Below are 13,772 nucleotides of genomic sequence, written 5' to 3' on the forward strand. Positions count from 1 at the left end.
AGGAAGGGAAGGAAGGAAAGGAAGGAAAGGAAAGGAAAGGAAGGGAAAGGAAAGGAAGGGAAGGAAAGGAAAGGAAAGGAAGGGGAAGGGAAAAGGAAGGGAAGGGAAGGGAAAGGAAGGGAAGGGAAAGGAGAGGAGAGGAAAGGAAGGAATGGAAAAGGAAAGGAAAGGAAAGGAAAGGAAAGGAAGGGAGAGGAGAGGAGAGGAAAGGAAAGGAAGGGAAAGAAACAAAAAAAAAAATGCATTTCTCCATGCAATTCGTTGCCCAAAAGCAAACACACATCTCCACTTCATGGGTTAACGGAAGAGATATCCCACTGGGACCTCATTGCTGTTTCATATTTTTTTTAAAAAAAATAATAAATTTAAGAAATAATAATAAAAAAAAGACCAAAGTTCTCCACCAACTTAGTCAAGCTGCAGTTCCCATCAACAGATCTCGAGGCTTCATAGCAGATGTTTCAATTTGACAACCTTGCAAAAGAAATTGTGATGCAATGCAGGGAGATCTGCCTGGGAGATTCCGCCCCCCCGCCCAGTAGTTGGAGAACCTACTTGATTACAGAAGATCCACAAATACACCCTGAAGCAAGGATGGCGACATGAATACACCTTGGTGACACGAAGACTTGTGGACTTCAACTCCCAGAGTTCCCATGGGAACTGGCTGGGGAACTCTGGGAGTTGAAGTCCGGAATTTTTTATTTTTCAACCTAAACATACATATTTTGTGGACAGTGTATTGACTGGGTCAAGTCTTTTTTAAACAACAGTAACCATAATAAGTAGAGACCTTCAAATTTCTAGGTTCTATCATATCACATGACCTAAAATGGACACCTAACATCGAAAACATCATCAAAAAAGCAGAACAAAGCTTTGTTCTTTCTGCGCCAACTCAGGAAGCTGCCCAAGGAGCTGCTGATCCAGTTCTACAGAGGAATGATGGAGTCTTGTCATTTGCACCTCTATAACTGTCTGGTTTGTGCTGCAACCCAACAGGACAGACACAGACTCCAGAGGGTAATTAGGACTGCAGAAAAGACAATTACTTACCAACCTGCCTTCCATGGAGGACCTGTATATCCTGCACGAGTCAAAAAGAGGGCTGTGAAAATATCTACAGACCCCTCACATCCTGGACATAAAGTGTTTCAACTCCTTCCCTCAAAACGACGCTATAGAGCACTGCACACCAGAACAACTAGACACAAGGACAGTTTTTTCCCCAATGCCATCCCTCTGCTAAACAAATAATTCCCTCAACACTGTCCAACCGTTTACAAAGACTGCATTACTATTCATCTTCTCATCACTCCCTATCACCCATCCCCTCCCACTTATGACTGTATGACTGTAACTTTGTCGCTTGTATCCTTACGATTTATAAGGACTGTTTCCTAGTATGATTTGATTGCTTATTTGTACCCTGTGACTATCATTAAGTGTTGTACCTGATGATTCTTGACTCTTGATGAATGTATCTTTTCTTTTATGTACACTGAGAGCATTTGCACCAAGACAAATTCCTTGTGTGTCCAATCACACTTGGCCAATAAAGAATTATATTCTATTCTATAATACAAATAAGTATCTTCCAACTTCAACAATGCTAGTCTCTTTTCATAATCCATTTATCATTTTCCCATTAATTCATTGAAACGTAAACATTTCTTTGCGACCTATATTTGTAATTCCCTAAATACTATTACTTAATATTTGTAAAGAATTACTCATTATTCCACCATAACTTCAATATTCCAAATCTGTAGGATTACTAATAAGGCCAAATATTAACAATATTTAATCATTCCCGGGAGCATATCTCAAAATCCCACACAATTTCTAGTCAATATGTTAAATACACAATATACTTTAAAACACTATTAATATATTAATAGATGGGAATTTAGGATTAGGTAATTAAACTGTATTATTATTAAAAGTCCACAGTCTTAAAATGATCAAGGTGGGACACCCATACCTTAAAGGGAACAATCTGCTCCACTTGCCACCATCAATTAGCATTCCAAGATAGACTGCCATGGAGCACAGAAGCTCTACTTTAAGGAGGTTTTAAGAACTCCAGACCCTTTCGCTGCCCGTTATTTATTTATATATTACAAGTTTGAACAAGCAAACTAAGAACAAGAAACCGTGGCAGGCACAGTAGGTGCATTAGTGCAATTACGCATGGCCCCTTAGGGATCTCTTCAAAAAGGAAGTGAGGTGCACAGAATGAAAACTGTGGAAATAAGTGGCTGAGAGAACTGAATCGGGAAAGATATTCCAAACTTTTGTTAGGAAAAAAACTCACTTCCTTTTTTGCATGGCTAACATTTTCCCTAAGCCAGTTTTTAAGAACTCCTGGTCATAAGCAATATAGCAATTATTGCTTTGCATTTTAAAACTTACAAGGACGCCTCTCTTTAACAAAGGCCTTTATCGGCCAAAGAGCCTCATTTGTGTTGTATTGTCATACATCAGCTTCTTACATTCCATGCTGTCTTCTTTGAAACCTTAAGCCCGCTTCTAGAACAGAAGAACGCAGGGGAAGGGACCCGAGAGGTCTTCTAGTCAAACCCCGCCAGGCAGGAGACCCTATACCATTTCAGACAGTAGTTCAATTCAATCAGAATAGACTTGGAAGGGACCTCAGAGATCTTCTAGTCCAACCCGCTGCTCAGGCAGGACACGCTATACCGTTTCAGACAAATGGTGGTCCAATCTCTTCTTAAAAGTTTCCGGCGTTAGAGCACCCACAACTTCGTGGGGCAAATGCTCCTTTTGGAGGGAAGTCTACTGCTCATTCTAAGCAAGGAAAACTGAAAAGGAGATCCTCAGTCATCCTAGGTTAGGCCCCCAAAGGTGGTTCCCCACCCCCCAGTTTTTAGGAAGTCCAGTTGCCTCTTGAAAAAGCCCCTTTGGGGAAAAAAAAAACTGAAAAGCTGCCTTCCTTGCTCTTGCTGACTTCGCAGAGGTCCCCAAACTTGGCACCTTTAAGACTTGTGGACTTCAACTTCCAGAATTCTCCAGCCAGCACAGTTGAAGTCCACAAGTCTTAAAGGTGCCAAGTTTGGAGACCTTTGTCCTAAAGGCCACACCTGAGACTTGCTTTTGCAACCTTTCCCCTAAATGTTTTTTTAACCACATATCTCCTTGTGGTACCCCATCCATAGACGAACTATGCTGGCTGGAGAATTCGGGGAGTCTAAGTCCAGCAGTCTTAAAGTAGCCAAGTTTGGAGGCCTCTTGTCCTAAAGGCCACACCGGAGACTGGCTTTTGCAAACTGCCATTCCCTTTTCCCTAAATGCTTTTTAACCGTTAGATCTCCTCGTGGTCCCCCATCCATAGACCAGCATAGCTCGGCTTGGCCAAACGAGCCAAAAGTCGGGCAGGTGCAAAGGGAAAAATAAAACCTCCTCGGAGAGCGGGGACCCAAGCAAGGCGACGCACCCGGAACCTACCGACCGACCCTCCAATTGCCCACAGACGAACTTCGCACACAACGCCGAGCGAAGCCCCCGCCTCCCCCCGTGGGTGGCTTTTTTAAAAACCCGCCGCGTGACGTCACGGACGTTTAGCCAATCGCCGCCGCGCCTCACCGCCGCGCCTCCGAAAAGGGGCGTGGCGGATCCGCCCTCCCCTCAGAGCGAGGTTCCCGAGCGGAGCCGAGCGGGGATTGGCCGTCGGGCGCGTCGGGGGCGTGGCCTGGGGGCGTGGCCGGTGCCAAAGGCAGGGGCCTCCAGCGGATCCGGCAGAAGAGCCATGGAGGCGCCGCTGCGGAGGTGCGCGTGGGCTTCATCGGCGCGGGGCGCATGGCCAGCGCCGTGGCCCGGGCGATGCTGCTGGCAGGTAGGAAAGGGCCCCGAGGGACGCCGCGGGGGCCGCCTTGGGCACGCACGGAGACCCCCCCACCCCTTCCCAGGTGGAAGAGCCGGCGGGGGGGCTGCACCCCACCTTGAGGGGCTCAGACGCAAGGGCGGTGGGGCGCAGGAGGGGGAGGGACTCTGGTGCCTAAGAAGGAGTCCCTTATTGGGAGGGGCCCCAAGAGGGATCCATTCTTTTGTGGCCTTCCTTCTTTAGATGGGCTCCCTTTGAAGAATGGGCTCCCTTCTTTAGAGAGATCCCTAAAATGGGTCCCTTATTTAGAGGGATCCCTAAAACGGGTTCCTTATTTAGAGGGATCCCTAAAACGGGTCCCTTATTTTATTTATTTTGTATGAAATTAAAATAAAAAAAAGATTTTAGGTTTGAAACTTTTCGCCCAAATCTAATCGAAGTACACTCTTAAAAAAAAAAATTAAACAGCACGAAATAATAGGTTTGGAGTATTTACATTCTCTTTGGACGTGCCTAAAATGCAAGTGGAATTACCAGAAGAAAAATATAGTTGGTCCTCGACTTACGACAATCATTGAGCCCCAAAATTGACATTGCTAAGTGAGAAATGTGTTCAATTTCCCTTGTTTTATGACTTTTCTCCCCACATTTGTGAAGTGAATCATTGCAGTTATTAAATTAGTAATACAGTTAAGTGAATCTGACTTTATTTATTTATTTATTACTTATGACTGATCACGTCACCATGGGGATGCTGCAACGGTTGTCGGTGTGAAACATGGTCATGTCCCCTTTTTTCAGTGCTGTTGTAACTTTTTTTAAAAAAAATTTTTTTAAAAAATTATTGAAATTCAAAATATTAAAAAGTTTACAAAAATTTCTATAATAGAAGATGTATCAATACCTTTCAACATCGTTTTCTTGACAGTACAATAAGTACAGTACATACAATTAATACTTGACATTTATAGTATTAGTAATGCTAATTTCACAGTGCCTTAATATTAATCAAAAAGTAATCAAAAAGTATATATATGTGCAGGTCTTGGCGTGTTCGGGTCTTTTCCCGTGTAAGATTGAGAGCATCTTGGCAACGTTTCGACAAGGTCCCACTCGCCATCTTCAGGCTGGTGCTTTCGGGTTCGTGCTTGTGAGAGCAAAGCGTGATTGGAGGTGCCCTCTATATATACTGGTGGGGAGGTTGGCTGTGTTGTCATTTCTTGATTGGTTGATGGAGTTGATGTTTGCAGATTGGCTGGCTTTTTCGTAAGAACATGTGTGGCTGAGGAGATTACAGCACAAGACCCAGAATGTCACAACAATAGAACTCAGAAGGTCATCACACAGCCCATTACCCAGCTCGTTACAACACAGGAGGCTGATAGACACACAGCCAATACTTCAGCCACACATGTTTTTACGAAAAAGCCAACCAATCAGCAAACATCAACTCCACCAACCAATCAAGAAATGACAACACAGCCGACCTCCCCACTGGTGTATATAGGGAGACAGCAGCTCCGATCACGCTTTGCTCGCACAAGTACAAAGCTGAAAGCACCAGCCTGAAGATGGCGAGTGGGACCTCGTCAAAACATTGCCAAGATGCTCTCAATCTTACAAGGGAAAAGACCCGAACATGCCAAGACCTGCATACCTGTACCCGTGAAAATCTTTCGGCACATTATATATATAACAGAACACACCTCCAGCCAATCAGAACACGACCAACCCCCAACCAATCAGAACACAGCCAAACCCCCAACCAATTAGAATACACCCCCACCCAATCAGAACACAGCCAAGCCCCCACCCAATCAAGTCACACCCCCACTAGCAGTTAAAAGGAAGAAGCAGCTGCAAGCTCACATCACTCTGAGAAGCACAGAGCCAAAGACACAAGCCTGAAGATGATGAATGAGACTTCATCGAAACGTTGCCTAGATACTTCCAATCTTACGCGGAGAAAACCCGAATAACCAAAGATCTATCTATCTATCTATCTATCTATCTATCTATCTATCTATCTATCTATCTATCTATCTATATACACATACATACACACACACACACACACGTGTATATATATATATACATACACGTATGTATGTATGTATGTATGTATGTATGTATGTATATGTATGTATAGATGGTTCAAAGAAGAAAAAGAATATATTAACACTAAGTACATCTTTTTATCTAAAAAAGGTCAGAGATAAATCTATATAATTATAGTCTGTACTATGCTCTATATTCCATAGCCATAAGAGGAGATACCCATGATGGCGAACCTATGGCACGCGTGCCACAGGTGGCATGCAGAGCCATTTGTGGCAGCACGTGAGCTGCAGGCAAACTTACCTCACTGCGCATGCGCGTGCCTCACAACTGATTTTTGGTTGGTTTGAGGCCGCTGCCCCCCAGAGGCTTTTGGCAGGCCGAAATTAGGCCCGTTTCGTCACTTCCAGTTTTTCCAAAAATACCAGAAGTGACAAACGGGCTAGTTTTCCGCCTGCAGAAGCCTTCCTCAAGTCTCTGGGAGGCCGAAAAAGGCCTCAAACCAGCCAAAATCAGCTGTGAGGCGCAGTGCAGGTAAGGGGCGGCGGTGGGTGGGGATTGTGCACATTGCCTCCTGGGTGCTGCCACCGAGCGTGTAAGCGCGCACATAATTTTTGGCACAGGAGCCCAGAAAGGTTAGCCACCACTGTTGTATACATTTTTAGCTATACAATATAAGTATAACTACATAAATATTACAAATCTAAACATGAATATTTATATAAATCTCCATTCTCTGACAGTTTCTCAATTTCAGCGTTTCTCGTTGATCCTACCTACATACCAATATGCCTCTTTTGGCCTATATATATCCTGTTTTACTGTCTACCCATTGATACCAAATGTTCCAGATTGAGTAATATTCTGAGTCTTCTTTGTCCTTTAATTTCATCGTGAGTCTATCCATCTCTGCACATTCCAAGATTTTACCAATGAGGACTTCATCTGATGGAGTGGAAGACATCTTCCAAGCCTGAGCTAGCGCAATTCTTGCCACCGTTATATGTATAATCAGGCATCGGATCTTTGGGGGGTATTTAGTTTTAATGATTCCCAGGAAAAATAATTCCGGCTTCCACTAAATGAACCAGTGAAACAGATGCTGATAACCCCGTATTGCTTTTAAATTAATTTTCTTTTCTTCCATAAGAAACACTGGGGGGTGTCATTGCTGTGACCCAATGACTCATGACCATTTTTCACACTTATGACAATTATACCTTCCCGTGATCATGTGAATAAAATCCAGACACTTGGCAACTGGTTCATGCTTTACGACGGTCTCAGTGTCCCGTCATCCCCTTTTGCGACTTTCTGACCAGCCAAGTCAATGGGGAGCTTCAGATTTGCTTAACAACCGGGTTACTAACTTATCAACTGCAGTGAATCACTTAACGGAGGCAAGAACGGTCGTAAATGGGACAAAACTTCACAAATTCTCACTTAGCAGTTTAAATTTGAGGCTCAGTTGTGGTTGTGGTTCTAATCCGGTCGTGAGATGACCAGGGACTGAATGACTGAGATGAGGGAATCCTGGTCCAGGAAAAGCTGTGACTGGCACGCAACATGAAATTGTGCGAAGGCCCTCCTGGCCCTGAGTGCCACCTGTTTCTCCAACAGGACTTAATCGTCTCCTTTTAATGACCCCATAATCCCTTGCATTGAGGTGGAGTCTGGGCAACTGAATGGAGTTAGCCGAGTTTTTTAATGGCCAGATGCCCTTCCTGTTTCCAGGGTGGAGTCATATTCGGCAGGTATATTCTCCTTGTGTTCAGAAAGAGAAATATCTGTCTCTACCTAGGATTGAACTCACTCTCCAATGGGAGTTAATACTTTATGCGAATGTTAATTAAGTCCAGAAGGCAAGATAGAGGGGGGGGTCTCTCGAGGAAGAGTACTATTTCTCTGGAATCTGCTCTTCAGGATCCACTGTCCTGCAGCGTCCTGAGGCCTTATCCTTGCGAGATAATCCAGAAGGACGTGGAAGCCGCTGGCACCCCAAAGTGGTGGGAATTCAAGCGGAAGGCACGAAGAGAGGCCTCCCCGGCTCGTGTCCCGATAGGAAACATCCCACCAGACAGAAAAGTCTATTTGAGTTCCAGAGACACCTTGGAAGCCAGGCTCAAGCGGAACCCGCGGATAGGTTTAATCCTGCGAATCCTAGAGATGGTTCGCCATCGCGGTCTGGAGTGCCTTGGCCAAAAACGGAATATTGGAGATCAGATGGTAACTGTCCAATCTCAAGGGTTTCGTGGGTTAGAACAGAGGTCTCCAACCTTGGCAACTTTAAGACTGATGGACTTCAACTCCCAGGATTCCCAGCGACAGAAGTCCCAGCAATGCTGGCTGGAGAATTCTGGGAGTTGAAGTCCACCATTCTTAAAATCGCCAAGGTTGCAGACCCCTGCTTTAAACCACAAGCTTCACATATTCATGTAGCCAGGATTTGCAAAGCGTGATTTAATAATGCCAGGGAGCCATTTTAAGATAGATTGACTTCAACTCCCAGAATCCCCAGCTACGGAATTCCCAGCAATGCTGGCTGGAGAATTCTGGGAGTTGAAGTCCACCAGTCCTAAAGTTGCTAAGTTTTGGGACCTCTGCTTTAAACCGCAAGCTTCACATATTCATGTAGCCAGGATTTGCAAAGCGTGATTTAATAATGCCAGGGAACCATTTTAAGATAGATTGTCTTCAACTCCCAGAATCCCCAGCTACGGAATTCCCAGCTATGCTGGCTGGAGAATTCTGGGAGTTGAAGTCCACCAGTCTTAAAGTTGCCAAGGTTGGGGATCCCTGGGTTAGAAGATTAACCACCGCAAGTTTGGAAAGCTGGAGGTTGAAGGAACCTCTTTCAGACATATTAACCTTCCTCAAGGCTAGTGTTGCTGAACCGTGGACATTTTAAGAGGTCTGGACTTCGACCCTCAGAATTTTTTAAGACTTCAGTCTTAAATTGCCATGGTTGAGAGACGACAGCTGTGCACCCTGCTGACGTCAATCAGCAGGCCCGTTTTTCTGAAGGTTTCTATTCCTAATGGTGTAGAACCAATGGATTTGCTTCTCCTCCTCCTCCTTTCTTTCTCCTTCCACCTCCACCTTCCTCCCCTTCCTCACCAAACCCCTGATGATTTTCCCTACTTGGATCATGAAACATCTGCAATAAACCAACCAAGTTCAGAGAGCACTAAGGATCTCACAACCCAAACCTTGAACTGCAAACCTTCTTCTCCTTCTTCTCCTTCTTCTCCTTCTTCTCCTTCTCCTTCTCCTCCTCCTCCTTCTTCTCCTTCTCCTCCTCCTTCCTCCTCCTCCTCCTCCTCCTTCTCCTTCTCCTCCTCCTCCTTCTCCTTCTTCTTCTCCTCCTCCTCCTTCTCCTTCTCCTTCTCCTCCTCCTCCTCCCCCTGCTTCTCCTTCTCCTTCTCTTCCTCCTCCAAAACTAAAAGAACTCAGTCCAGTTACCTTTTGAGAAAAGAACCTTTGACAATTGGAATTGGATTTTCTCACCTTGACCTTCATCCAACTTACGAGGCCTAGCAAGAAACCTGGACTCTGCTCTTCATCGGAGTTGGTGGGGCGTCCTGCCCAGCCTTATTAAATATTTAGGTTTTAGGGAATGTATAGCTTTAAAGTCAACTTCTCGTAGCTTTATTCCCCTGTTGGGAATCTTGGGAAGTTAGAACTCAACGAGTTTGCAATCCATTGACGGGTTCCCCTATCATTGTCATCTATCCTCCTCTCTCATTGCAGGAGAAGTCCAGGCCGTAAATATCCTGGCCAGTGCTCCATCCAGCAGGAATCTGGACAAATTCCAGGTAAATTTGTACAGGTAAAGTTTCCCCCTCCCCCTGATCGTTTCTGCCTCTAGGGGCAGTGCTCATCTCTTGTTTCTTGGCTGAGGGAACCAGCGTTGTTTGAAGACCTGTTCCATGGTCATGTGGATAGGAACGCTGTTTCCCTTCCCACCGAAGTGGTACCTATTTATCTACTCGCATTTGCATGCTTTCGAACTACTGGATGGGCAGGAGCTGAGGCAAGGAATGGGAGCTCGTGTGGTGCTCAGGTCTCAAACCTGGGCTGTACCAGGCGGCAAAGGCTGCCCAGAAAACTCAACGTTAGCTTGGAATAAAAGTCTGCAGAGATTCTCAGTCATCCAGATCTTGGTTGTCCCAAAAATGCTTTTTTTCAGGAAGTAACTGGATTTCCTTGTTTTTTCTTTGAAGACGTTTTGCTTCTCATCCAAGGAGCTTCTTTAGCTCTGACTGGAGAATAGAGAGGATTTATACTCCTTGCAGATAGCTGGTCATTTGCATCCTTTTAGAGAGTCGTGGAGGCCACTTGGAGGTTTATTTATGTCTTTAGTTGTCCACGAGGTGCTTTTTTCAAGAGGCAATTGGGCTTTTTGTTTTTTTCTTTGAAGAGGTTTCATTTCTCATCCAAGAAGCTTCTTCAGTTCTGACTGGATGGTGGGGAAGGGATGGATTGATACTCCTTGCAGACAGCTGGTCATTTGCATCCTTTTAGAGGGTTGTGGAGGCCACTTGGAGGTTTGCCTGTGTCCTCAGGGTCACCTGCTCCTGGTTCTTTAGTAATTGCGGACTAAAGGAACCATTTGCACCACTCAGGTGCACTCAGGACAACCATGCCACTGCAGTGATTCACTGAACCACGGTGGGCGCGAAAAGTCGTAAAATGGGGGCAAAACTCACTTAACAAATTTCTCGCTGAGCAACCTAAATTTTGGGCTCAGTTGTGGTCATAATTCGAGGACTCCCTGTCACCCAGGTTTGGAATCTTCCTTTGAACCTGCTGGAACTTGTAGAGAGGAATGAGTTCATTTGTTGGGCAGAAAAGGGGCCCCGGGAGGGTGGAGTTTGAGGATGGCAGGCAGTGGGGTTTGCAGAGAGGAGGAAGAAAAGGAAAGGAAAGGGGAAAGGAAGGGAAGGGAAGGGAAAGGAAGGGAAGGGAAAGGAAGGAAGGAAGGGAAGGAAGGAAAGGAAAGGAAGGGAAAGGAAAAGAAAGGAAAGGAGGGAGAGGAGAGGAAAGGAAAGGAAGGGAAGGAAAGGAATGGAAAAGGAAAGGAAAGGAAAGGAAAGGAAAGGAAGGGAAGGGAAGGGAAGGAAAGGAAGGGAAGGGAAAGGAAAGGAAGGGAAGGGAAGGGAAAGGAAGGGAAAGGAGAGGAGAGGAAAGGAAGGAATGGAAAAGGAAAGGAAAGGAAAGGAAAGGAAGGGAAGGGAGAGGAGAGGAGAGGAAAGGAAAGGAAGGGAAAGAAACAAAAAAAAATGCATTTCTCCATGCAATTCGTTGCCCCAAAGCAACCACACACCTCCACTTCACGGGTTAACGGAAGAGATATCCCACTGGGACCTCATCGCTGTTTCATATTTTTTTTTAAAAAAATAATAAATTTAAGAAATAATAATAAAAAAAACCCCAAAGTTCTCCACCAACTTAGTCAAGCTGCAGTTCCCATCAACAGATCTCGAGGCTTCATAGCAGATGTTTCAATTTGACAACCTTGCAAAAGAAATTGTGATGCAATGCAGGGAGATCTGCCTGGGAGATTCCGCCCCCCCGCCCAGTAGTTGGAGAACCTACTTGATTACAGAAGATCCACAAATACACCCTGAAGCAAGGATGGCGACATGAATACACCTTGGTGACACGAAGACTTGTGGACTTCAACTCCCAGAGTTCCCATGGGAACTGGCTGGGGAACTCTGGGAGTTGAAGTCCAGAATTTTTTTTTATTTTTCAACCTAAACATACATATTTTGTGGACAGTGTATTGACTGGGTCAAGTCTTTTTAAACAACAGTAACAATAATAAGTAGAGACATTCAAATTTCTAGGTTCTATCATATCACATGACCTAAAATGGACTCCTAACATCGAAAACATCATCAAAAAAGCAGAACAAAGCTTTGTTCTTTCTGTGCCAACTCAGGAAGCTGCCCAAGGAGCTGCTGATCCAGTTCTACAGAGGAATGATGGAGTCTTGTCATTTGCACCTCTATAACTGTCTGGTTTGTGCTGCAACCCAACAGGACAGACACAGACTCCAGAGGGTAATTAGGACTGCAGAAAAAACAACCTGCCTTCCATGGAGGACCTGTATATCCTGCACGAGTCAAAAAGAGGGCTGTGAAAATATCTACAGACCCCTCACATCCTGGACATAAAGTGTTTCAACTCCTTCCCTCAAAACGACGCTATAGAGCACTGCACACCAGAACAACTAGACACAAGGACAGTTTTTTCCCCAATGCCATCCCTCTGCTAAACAAATAATTCCCTCAACACTGTCCAACCGTTTACAAAGACTGCATTACTATTCATCTTCTCATCATTCCTTATCACCCATCCCCTCCCACTTATGACTGTATGACTGTAACTTTGTCGCTTGTATCCTTACGATTTATAAGGACTGTTTCCTAGTATGATTTGATTGCTTATTTGTACCCTGTGACTATCATTAAGTGTTGTACCTGATGATTCTTGACTCTTGATGAATGTATCTTTTCTTTTATGTACACTGAGAGCATTTGCACCAAGACAAATTCCTTGTGTGTCCAATCACACTTGGCCAATAAAGAATTATATTCTATTCTATAATACAAATAAGTATCTTCCAACTTCAACAATGCTAGTCTCTTTTCATAATCCATTTATCATTTTCCCATTAATTCATTGAAACGTAAACATTTCTTTGCGACCTATATTTGTAATTCCCTAAATACTATTACTTAATATTTGTAAAGAATTACTCATTATTCCACCATAACTTCAATATTCCAAATCTGTAGGATTACTAATAAGGCCAAATATTAACAATATTTAATCATTCCGGGAGCATATCTCAAAATCCCACACAATTTCTAGTCAATATGTTAAATACACAATATACTTTAAAACACTATTAATATATTAATAGATGGGAATTTAGGATTAGGTAATTAAACTGTATTATTATTAAAAGTCCACAGTCTTAAAATGATCAAGGTGGGACACCCATACCTTAAAGGGAACAATCTGCTCCACTTGCCACCATCAATTAGCATTCCAAGATAGACTGCCATGGAGCACAGAAGCTCTACTTTAAGGAGGTTTTAAGAACTCCAGACCCTTTCGCTGCCCGTTATTTATTTATATATTACAAGTTTGAACAAGCAAACTAAGAACAAGAAACGTGGCAGGCACAGTAGGTGCATTAGTGCAATTACGCATGGCCCCTTAGGGATCTCTTCAAAAAGGAAGTGAGGTGCACAGAAGTTAATTTAGAATGAAAACTGTGGAAATAAGTGGCTGAGAGAACTGAATCGGGAAAGATATTCCAAACTTTTGTTAGGAAAAAAACTCACTTCCTTTTTTGCATGGCTAACATTTTCCCTAAGCCAGTTTTTAAGAACTCCTGGTCATAAGCAATATAGCAATTATTGCTTTGCATTTTAAAACTTACAAGGACGCTCTCTTTAACAAAGGCCTTTATCGGCCAAAGAGCCTCATTTGTGTTGTATTGTCATACATCAGCTTCTTACATTCCATGCTGTCTTCTTTGAAACCTTAAGCCCGCTTCTAGAACAGAAGAACGCGGGGGAAGGGACCCAGAGGTCTTCTAGTCAAACCCCGCCAGGCAGGAGACCCTATACCATTTCAGACAGTAGTTCAATTCAATCAGAATAGACTTGGAAGGGACCTCAGAGATCTTCTAGTCCAACCCGCTGCTCAGGCAGGACACGCTATACCGTTTCAGACAAATGGTGGTCCAATCTCTTCTTAAAAGTTTCCGGCGTTAGAGCACCCACAACTTCGTGGGGCAAATGCTCCTTTGGAGGGAAGTCTACTGCTCATTCTAAGCAAGGAAAACTGA

This window comes from Notechis scutatus, chromosome 3, assembly GCF_049901735.1.
Source record: "Notechis scutatus isolate UNSWTSFEM ecotype Mainland chromosome 3, rNotScu1.2, whole genome shotgun sequence".
Classification (NCBI taxonomy): Eukaryota; Metazoa; Chordata; class Lepidosauria; order Squamata; family Elapidae; genus Notechis; species Notechis scutatus.